Source organism: Elephas maximus, chromosome 14, assembly GCF_024166365.1.
Source record: "Elephas maximus indicus isolate mEleMax1 chromosome 14, mEleMax1 primary haplotype, whole genome shotgun sequence".
NCBI classification, from domain to species: Eukaryota; Metazoa; Chordata; class Mammalia; order Proboscidea; family Elephantidae; genus Elephas; species Elephas maximus.
The window spans coordinates 28375827-28386760 of record NC_064832.1 but is presented as its reverse complement, the minus strand read 5'-3'; the positions used below and the strand labels follow the sequence as shown (position 1 = coordinate 28386760).

Genomic DNA, 10934 nt, shown 5'->3' with positions numbered 1-10934 from the left:
GTTGTTTTAGTGTGTTGTCTTATCTTGGGGTTGGCCTGGCTCCCTGCTAGCATTATACTCTTGAGCATAATATTTCTTTTTTGCTAAGTTTTTGGTATCCATGTGATTTAACTAGTTACAACTGGCATGGTTATACATGTAACACTGTCTAATTCTGTACAGTGCTGATAAGATTATTAAAAACTGCTAACTAGTAAACACTGAAGAAAAAATTTAAGTACAGGTTAGCAAATAATAGGAAATTTTTAAATTGTTATTAATGTGTTCTTAGTCATTCACATTTGGAGGAAGCTTTTGAGATAATACAATGTTCTTTTTAATGTGCTAATAGAAACATATTACCTATGGAGACATAACATTCATTAATTCAATCAATATTTATTGACACCTGTCATGTGCCAAATACTATCATAAACACTGGAGATCCTGCAAGGAACAAAAATTCCTGCCCTTCTGGAGCTTTCTGCAAGCACAGTTCCTAAGATTGACAATAAGTTTAAATTAAAATAACTTAAGCCTTTTAAATAGTTTCTCACAAGAGATCACAATGAAGATGTTTTTAGAAGGAGATAGGTTGCCACAATTTAAAAAATATGTATTAGGAAAAGCATACTTTCAGAGTGGGTTGAGTTTCTTATTTAGTAAATATTTCAGAGATTGTCATCTAGAGATGCACCTGTCAATATCATCTCAGCCTCTTGTGTTCATTCCAAAATTGAGTGGACACTGTAACTGGGATGCCAAGACATGCAAATAAAGTTGAGTCATTTTAGAAAGGGAGGGAGCCAAATGTAGTTTGAAGAAAACAGGTAAAGTCAGATGCGCCACGGGCAAGTTAAAAACTCTTGCCTGCTTTAGGGGGGAAAAAAAAGCCAAACTTCAACATTTCCCTATAGCACCACTTAACTTCCTAACTGGATTGAATTTTAAATTGTGCTAATGGCAGCAGCTTGTCCCTAGCCAACCGTAATGAAGCCTTGTTCTGTCACCATATACACCTATTATCTCATACACAGAAGGATGAGTCATTACAATGGCATGTTCAAGTTTATCAGACTTAATGGTACTATGAAAAGTATAAATTTCATCACAAAAATCGTCTTCTCATAATTTTTAAGCTTAGAAAATGCCTTAATATGTATATGAACAATCTAGATTCACCCACAAAAATCTTTTAATGGATAAAAGCTAACACCTTAATGAATGAATGGGAAATGAATATGAAGCATAGCATAAAAAAAAAAAAAGGCAGCAAAATAGGACCTTGCTCCCAAAACTTAAATGTTAACCTATGCCTAAGCCTGTCTAATCATATAAGGCCTTCTTCACCTTCAGATTTCATTCCAACACTCAAATCCAGAAATCATTAAAACAAGTGGTTTTTTACCCATAAGCTATAAAACACACCAAATACCAAGTGTTTTTATTTCATGTTATGCTCAACGTTTCACAATACTTTTGGTAATTTCAATTTTTGGGGGCTCCCAATTGGAAAGTCAAATACAGGAAGTCTGTCCCAAGAAGTCTGGCTGCAACGTCTGAGGTTGCATGAGTCCTTTTAAGATGAGGACTAGGACTGTGCCTTATACATATTTATATTCCCCTCCAGTGTTGGGCATCCAATAGACTAAACTGAACTGAAAAATTTGGAAAGCTATCGTCTCAGTGAACAGGCACATATAAAAACAAGAATTATAGTAGATTCAAAGATGGACTAGGATAGTTCATATAATACAATCTGAAAGAGTTGATTTAAGTTAAAGACTACAGGAAAAACAAACATGGCATTTTCTATTAGACGTTTACGTGGATAATCCCATACAAAATTATGTAAAAATATAGACATGTAGTTAAAAGTTACACAAAATTATACTTTTAATCAAAGTAACCCAACCAAAACTGGGATATACATAATTTGCTAATGCAATGCTATACCAAAAACCAAACCCGTGGAGTCGATTCTGACTCATAGTGACCCTACAGGACAGGGTAGAACTGCCTCATAAGGTTTCCAAGGAGCGCCTGGTGGATTTAACTGCTGACCTTTTGCTTAGCAGCCGTGGCTCTTAACCACTACGCCACCAGGGTTTCCAAAGCTATACTAGTGCTTGGTAATTAAAGAAACATTAAGAGAATACAAGTTCAGAATTAATACCACTTAACTATAATCAATATTAAATCTTGACCTACCTCCATAATTTAGGAGTCATGAAAAAAAATAGAAGTCAGCAGACCAGGCATGTAGGTTAGATGTAACTAGACTGAAAACACAGAAAATGCTTCCAGTTGTGGATAACATGACTTGAAGTTGTAGGTTCACCAAATGACTTAAGGTTTGAGGTAAAATCGTCCAAAAGATCCAGAGGACGTATTACTGAGTTTTTTAAAGGCTATTTTGGAAGTGCAGAGTAACATTTCAGGTTTCCTTACATGTCATTACAGCAAAACCGAAACCAAACCCATTGCCATTGAGTTGATTCTGACTCATAGTGACCCTTTAGGACAGAGCAGATTCGCTCCATTGGGTTTCCAAGGCTGTAATCTTTATGGAAGTAGACTGCCACATTTTTCCCCTGTAGAGCAGCTGGTGAGTTTGAACCACTGACCTTTCGGTTCGCAGCCCAGCACTTTATCCATTGTGCCACCAGGGCTCCTTTTATCATTACAGTAGAACATTTAAAAAATCAATCAAAGATGTAATTTGGTATTTCTATCTAATGATGGGGAGCTACTTCTCATGGCAAGTACTAACTAGGTAAACAGCAGATACGTTAACTTTCTAAGTAGGAATTCTACTAAACAAGGTTTAGCTCCTAGAAAACAAAAAATATTATTTGCCTTTTTTTTTTTAAATTTTTGTTTTGGTCATTTTGCAACTCCTTGACTACAGTTTAAGCAGTACTGAATTCCTATTTGATCTTTTTTGGGGGGGGAGAGGGAGGGGTTTTAAAGCCTTTCTTCAGAAGCAAATCAGATTTACGGTGAGAAAGAAAAAAATTTCAGACCTCTAAGAACCTTCATTTCCTCTTTAGTGTGTTTCTCCATCAAAAACAAGTGTTCAAATAAGGAATCTCAATTATCTAAACCTATTTTTGGCCGTCTTCCTGAATTTTTTGTTAAACCTCCTTTGAAATGCCACAGTGCACTCTTGGAAAACTTATCTTCCTGGTTTTCAAATTTCTGTTTATTATTATAGCTCGTTAGCCAGAAGGCCAGGTCTTTGTGCTGTACTGTTTCTTGAAACTGGAGACCAGCACATTTCCCCCAATTCAATTACTTGCCTTTCCATTTTAGAAATAAAGCTATGTCAATTTTACAAGTTTTAACTGACTGGATTATTTGTATTTTAAGTTCTCTATATTGGAAAAGATCTTTGTTTCATTAATGCAAGAGAAGATAAGGTTAAAAAGTATTAACACATTTCAGTCACTGACCCTCATAACTGATACACAAGTGTAGAGATTTTCTTACAGGCACAAGCTTAAGATGTGCCACTCTAAAGGGGAGAGTTTTAATTCAATTATGGAAATGCTTTATTTAAGATGACATATTTAATCGAATAGTTTATTTACATAAATTTGTGTGTGGGCATGCATTCATAACACATATTCAAAGGAGTCCTGGTGGTGCGATGGCTAAAGCACTCAGTAGCTCACTGAAAGGTTCGTGGTTAGAATCCACCAGCCACTCTGAAGAAGAAAAGACCTGGCAATCTGCTCCCATAAAAATTTACAGCCTAGGAAACCCTGTGGGGCAGTCCTACTCTGTCCTACACAACTACAACATATACAATTTAAGAAAGGGATCCACTGTCCTTGGTAAAGAGCTTCAGTTAGCTGTCCTCTCTTACCAGCTCTATGTGGATCACTGCCAAATTTACCTCTTCAGCCCTGACTTTTACACAGAATGACAGGTCTGTATATCCAGCGACTTTTAATCAAGGCATTTCAGATTGAATGCCTGGACAGCATCTTAAGCACAATATTACAAGAGTGGGACTGAATATCTTTCCCTCTCAAACTAGTTTCTTTTACCGGTTCACTTTTTTTCAGTTATACTACCACTGTCTTCCAGATAAAAAACATATAATTTTTGACACCTCTCTTACCCAACACTCCCTTTTATCATGATATTCTACAACTTTTTCCATTGAAGTATCTCAAATTTATTCTTTCATCTTCATTCTCATTGCCAGTATTCTGTTTAGATTTTCTTCACTCCTAGATTACAATAGTCACATGCTCATTTTCTTTGCCACAAGACAATTTTTTAGTATCTTTTTATGTATAGTATTGGCACATACAACCTCCAAAACTCAGCTTTCATCATTTTGTTTCAAAAGGCTATAATGCCTTCCTATTCCTTGATATATCAAGACTAAGATTCTCTAACTGGTTTCCAGGCAAAGGCCCAATAACTGGTCCCAATCTAGTTATCCAGATTCACATAAACTTTGCCTCAGGTCTTACGGCAAAGATCACAGGTTCCTTTTTGGCCTAAGTTCTCACCCACAAACCAGGAAAGCCTAGTTCTTGACAACTCAGTGGATCTTAATTTACAAGCATGCAGGCCACAAATTACAAAATGAACACATTTTTTATTGCATCAATAGTGACAACTGTTCAATCCCCCTTTAAGTCCCCAAAGTTACTCACGGTTTTGTGCTGAGGGGATCTTCTCATGTGCCATTTATCGCCCTCTACTTTTTTTTTTTTTACTAGAGCGAGATGTTGTCAGGTACTCTGCTCTGTACAGACAATGCCTGTTGTCTGCTTCCAGTCTCAGTCCTTTCTCCACATGCTCTAGGTACCTCGTGGTATAGTCAGCTTTCATCTTTTTTAGGGGGGCAGTAGTGGTGTCAAAATTCATGCCTGGAAACCTGGTCATAGGGCAAATCAATATAGAGGGGAAACTGCTTCACCATAAGAACCATTTTTAATTACTGTTTGAATTCCTGACTTTGGCTAAATGTTAAGTATAATGAATATATCCACCACCCTCAAAGCCAAACTAAAACCCAACAGTAACAGATGTTAGAAAAAAAGTTATGTATCAGGTTTTTGAAAACATATATATATGTATAAATGTCCTATACATTTTATATAAAAGCTCTAAAAGTACATAAAAATAATTTTTTTTACATTCTAAGTGTGACTTAAAACAAATGTCCTAGCAGTCAACAAATGCTTTACATTTGATCCACAATTTTCTTTGCCTTCTTAGATTTCTGAAAGCTTTTTTGAAGTGATTTGGATGGTCTCTTATAAAATTGTCCAAGGAAGTTTATGAGAAAGCCTATTTTACTTAATAACATGGCTCCAGGAAGCAAAGGCATTCAGAAGCATTCCATTAACTTTAAAGTCACTTTTAAAGTTCGCAACAGATGCTCAGTACATTTGTTTTGTGATTATTGTAATGGTGTTTCTTGAAGAGTATTTTTTTAATGTAATGACTTTCATTCTATTACCATCTCCCATCTCCTCAGAGACACACAAATAAAGGCCAGCAAAAAACAGTAAAGTTACATGCCTCAGAATGTTTCACTTCATTGGAAAGGTTGGAAATCATCAGAATTAAGAGAAAGACAAAAGAACATAATGGCCAGTACATGTTGTGCTAACATAGTGTCTTCCTGAATAAAAGACAAAATCAATCTATGAACATAAGCTTTTGAAAACGGATTAGCACAGGGTTAGACCCACTTTTCAAAGTCATGTAAAAACAGTGCTATTTTTAAAGACATATCTATTAAACACTTTTCAACTCTGGCTAAAAAAAAAAAAGAATTAGATGACTCAAGGACCTCAAGAAGGGGTATCAAAATTCCGTAGTCCTTCTGACAATTCATACACCCACCCACAGGTTTCTGGCTTTGGTTTAGGGAAAAAACAAAGGACGCTTTAAGCTAGCTAAGACTTCACACATATAAGGTAGTATGATAGGGGAGCCAAGGTAGCACAGTCGTTAAGAAGTTGGCTGCTAACCAAAAAGTTGGCAGTTCGAATCCACCAGCCGCTCCTTGGAAACTCTATGGGATAGTTCTATTCTGTCCTTATAGGGTCACTATGAGTAGGAATCGACTTGATGGCGATGAATTTGGTTTGGTTTGGTTTTGGTAATAAGTCAGGAGCACTCATAAGTGAAATAGTAAAATGTGGAGAATTCCTAAACAGGAAAGAGCCTGGGCATTTCTATATTTACCTAGCTGATACTCAGGTTTTCCAGAACATATTATCATAAAGCTATTACTGCTGAGTTTCAGCAATTGCCACTTAAACAGTGTTCCCACTATGTTTAAGACAATATGTTAGTCTTGCAAAGTATACAATAAAGAATAAGACAGCCCCTGCCCACAAGGCAGAATACATTAAATGTAATTCAGATATGGAAGCACAAAAGAGAAATGATATTTCTGGTCAAGCTAAAAAGCGATCTTGTAAAGTTTCATGCATAATAAGTAAGATTTAGAAAAGTTAAAGATTTAGACAGGGAAGGGCTTTCTAGGTGTAAACAACATGAGCTTGGATAAGCTCATCAGAAGGTTTGGAAGAGGAGTATTTCCATTTGGCTTAATGGTACTGTGGTATGAACTCACAATCATTCATAGTGGGGTGAAGTCAATCTTACCTAGGGTAAAAAACATCCCTGATAGAATTTTGGCTATGCAACCTTTCCCTCTTAAAATTTCTCACCTGATTTGCTGAGTTAAGAGCCAGAGACCCCCTCATGGTTTACGGTAAATTTGTCTTATTTATGCCTAGATTTCTTTCCAATATTTCTTACAAGTTGTGGTTTGATCTTCAAAGCATCACACCTTGGCTCTCCAAGGGTTGCAGGCAATCCAAATACTCTTGTTTTCTTCAATTAGGGAGGGCACCTTACATAAAGGAAGGAAAACAATCTCAAACATGGTTATACTTATTTCCCTCCCTATTCCTTAATAGTCACTCAGTCTATTTTATCTACTTCACTGATTTCTATCTGGTTACTCCTTGGTTCATCTTTTCTGCACTTGAAAGTCTCATTCCTTCCTTTCACCTAATCAGTCTTTTCCATCCTTTCAGCCCAGCTCATCTTCCATCTCCTCTAAGCCTTCTCTGACTAATCCAAACCCACATTTCCTTTGAGCTTCTACTGCACTTCAAGTCAGCAAGACAAGGGTTTCTACTCCATTATTCCTTAGTTGTTTCTTGTATGTTAGTCTGATATTCCCACGTAGGCTAAACGTTGTTTGCCAGCAGGGACTATCTTTTTTAAGAGTATAGCGAAGTACTAGACATAAAATAAACCCTTAATAAAAAAATACATGAAAAATGCAGACAGAAACAAAGCATTTAAAAATATTTGCCTATTTTTGATGAAACTGAATTGTATTGTCATTTATAGAATTTGAAACCTCAAATTATCACCTCAGTTTATCACATGCTTTGAAAACAGATTTTTAAAAATAAAGCTGCCCTACTGTATATGTATATAACATAGCCATGATCAAAACAAGTAGTCATTCTTTATATACAATTTTATTGTTATTATTGAGAATATGCACAGCAAAACATACACCAATTCAACACTTTCTACACGTACCATTTAGCGACACGGACTACATTCTTCAAGTGTATAACCATTCTCACCCTCCTTTTCTGAGCTGTTCCTTTTCCATTAACATGTATCGACTGCCCTGAAGTTTCCTACCTTTTGAGTTGCTGTCGTCAATTTGATCCCATATAGTTCTTAAAAGAGCATAATGGTCAAGGCAGACTTTTTTTTTTTTTTTCACTAGTTAAGCTGAACTATTGTTTGGTTTTAAGAAAACTTCAGGGGGTATGTTTTGGTTTAAGGTTTAGAGATAATCTCAGAGCTATAGTTTGAGGGGTTCACAACATCTTCATGGCTCCAAGAAGTCTAGTGTCCACAAGAATTTGAAATTCTATTCTACATTTTCTCTTTTTGATCGGGATTCTCATATAGAATCTTTGATCAAAATGTTCAGTAGTGGTAGTCAGGCACAATCCAATTCTTCTAGTCTCATGGCAAAGGAGGCAGTTGTTCATGGAGGCAAGTAGCCACATATTCCATATCCTCCTCCTATTCCTCTTTCCTCTCTTGTTCAAGGCAAATACAGATCAATTATTGTGCTTTTGATGGCCACCTCACAAGCTTTTAAGACCCCAGATGCTATGCAACAAACTAGGAGGTAGGACAGAGGCATTAAACATGTTATTAGGCCAATTAACTAGGATGTTCCATGAAACCATGACGCTAAATCTCCAAATCAAGAAACCAAATCCTGTGCGGTTTTTGCTTGTACATAATCAGCCTCAAGTTTTTTTGTCATCATCATAAATGTATCACACAACTTTTGTCAATTCAATTTTTTTTAACAGGTGTACAGCTTACTGACAGCAATTACAAAATTATTGTACAGGACAAAAAGTGTAACTGTACCCTTAATGAGATTTTTTCTATCACTGTCAGCCCCCCTTTCTCCTTCCCTGCTGCCCCTGGTAACCACTAATAAACTTTGTTTTCTATACATTTGCCTTTTCTTTTTAAAAAATGAGGTCATACAATTTGTCCTTTTGTGATTGACTTATTTCAATTGGCATAATGTCTTCCAGTTCCATCCATATTGTAGCATATATCAAAACTTCACTTTTCCTCCTGGCTGAGTAGTATTCCACTGTATGTATGCATCACATTTTCTTTATCCATTCATCTGTTGATGGGTATTTCAGTTGTTTCTGTCTTTTGGTTATTGTGAATAGTGCTGCAATAAACATTGCTGTACAAGTAAGTAGTTATTCTTGAGAACTCCCTCCCCTCTGACCCAAATTATTTCTGGCAGTAGGAGAGACTGCCTTGTTTACAGCCAAGAGATTACAACTGAAAAAGTTTGTAATTTGATCTTTTAGGGTATATATAAGGAGCCCTGGTGGCGCAGTGGTTAAAGCGCTTGGCTGCTAATCGAAAGGTCGGAGGTTCAATCCACTAGCCACTCCGTGGGAGAAAGATGCACCAGTCTGCTTCCATTAAGATTTACAGCCTTGGAAATCCTATGGGGGTAGTTCTACTCTTGTCCTATAGGGTTGCTATGCACTGGAATTGACTCAGCAATGGGTTTTGTTTTGTTTTTTTTTAATCTTTCAAATGTGCTGTCAAATCATGAATATAATGTAATATTTAGTTTCAAATAGAGTGAAATTTACCTTAAATGAAACTGGAATTCTTCAGATTGAATCCTTATTTAACCTGAAATAGTCACGTGCGCTCTACTTTGAGAACAAAGTCAATCTTAAGAAAGCAAACAGCCTCTAGGTGACAGGGCTTAAAACACACTTCAGCACAACTCTTAAAGCTCCTATACCTGTAGTATACTACATAATACTCTATTAGACTTGGTAATAAGATCTTTACTCATAAAATTGTTAAGGCAATAGAAAATATACTAAAATATAATTTTTACGTTTTAGAAAAGTCAAAAAGATTTAAGATCATTATAGACTTCAGTTAACTAAATCATTTAGTACTCCAGAATGCCCCATGAATTTAATGTCTGTCTGATAAAACTTAAAATGTTACTTCTTGTGTTTCTCATTTACTCTTCTTCTCCAAGTTCCAGTGGTTTTTTTTTTTTGTCCTTTTTGTTAACCATTTCTCACAGTCAAGGTGCCTGTCTGACAAAGGGTAGGAGAATCAAATCCCCAATTTTTTTTTCTATAATAACAAACTTAAACATATAATTTCAGTAATTCTAAGGTGCTACTGAGGTCTCTACACTGGTATACAAGAAAAGTAACCTTTTTCTGTTTTCATAAGTAATATGATGTCAGTGTATCAAATTACTTGTAAAATGGATATATTGGAAGCTGACTTTCTTCTGGCATAAAAATTGGGACCAGACAGGACCAAGTTACAACTATTACACCCACCCCTCACTTAACATGGTTAGGTTCCAAAGACCAGATCGTCATGCAAAATCAGCATTATGTGAAAATGGAAGTTGACCACATCTAACTGCCGAAATTACATTATTACTTAACTGCCAAATCACATCATTATTTAACTGCCAAACCAGTGAGGATCATGGCCCAGCCAAGTTGACACATAACCTTAACAATCACAGCCAATGTTACTCTTGCCTCACATCTTGGCATTCGTCACGGCCAGGTGTACATTGTCAATGTGCAAAATAATGTTGGATAATGAGATAGTTGATAACTGAGGAGTAGGTGTACTCACAATTGAAGAAAGAGAGGCTTGGAGAGAGATAGCAACTTACTTACAGCCACACTACTAACCGATGCTGAGATAATTTTCAAGTATTTAAACACAATTACACTTCTCTTCTATAGGAACAGTTTAAGCTTCTGTTTACATTGTCATTCCTCTGGGAAAATTACAAGCTACCTAAATACTTCTTTAGTGTAATATTCAGAAATATGACTTTAGTATGCCACAATCTTTTGTTCTGCTTCATTTCATGGCCTTTTACCCCAGTGGGAAAGCTTTAGCTTCTCATACATGCTCAATTGTTACCTTAATAAATTGCATCTTGATGCCATCATAGAGACCAGCACCTGAGACAAGTGCCTCTGAACAAAGTGACTTGTTGGGGGAATGAACAGCTGTATACACATCACTGAATGAGCATTAAGTGATGGAAGTTTCACTGTCTGAGACTTTAAAAATGAGGACAAAGTGGTAAAAAATAACATAGCTTCTGATGTCTAGAGTTATCAAATTAATGTAATAGACATTATCACTTCTAGTTTACAAAGATTTACTTATTTTGCATGTTGCTCTTAATTCTTGTATGAGTCCTGAATTCCTTCTTCAGACATGCCTATATTAGGCAAAATTTTCATAGGACTGAGAAACAATCAAAAGTACAGTATAAAAAGAATTATTCAATCTAAAACATTGATTTTACTATC

The 10934-nt window shown here is 36.0% G+C and overlaps 1 long non-coding RNA gene across 1 annotated transcript; it reads right to left on the bottom strand.

The window, feature by feature from the left end:
* Window positions 1-197: 197 nt before the first annotated feature.
* On the bottom strand, window positions 198-10923 carry LOC126058353 (uncharacterized). The gene is made up of 3 exons (XR_007513205.1): window positions 8569-10923; window positions 6693-6877; window positions 198-4879 (listed from the first exon to the last, which is right to left on the bottom strand). It is a non-coding gene; the product is annotated as an uncharacterized LOC126058353 (long non-coding RNA).
* Window positions 10924-10934: the final 11 nt, after the last annotated feature.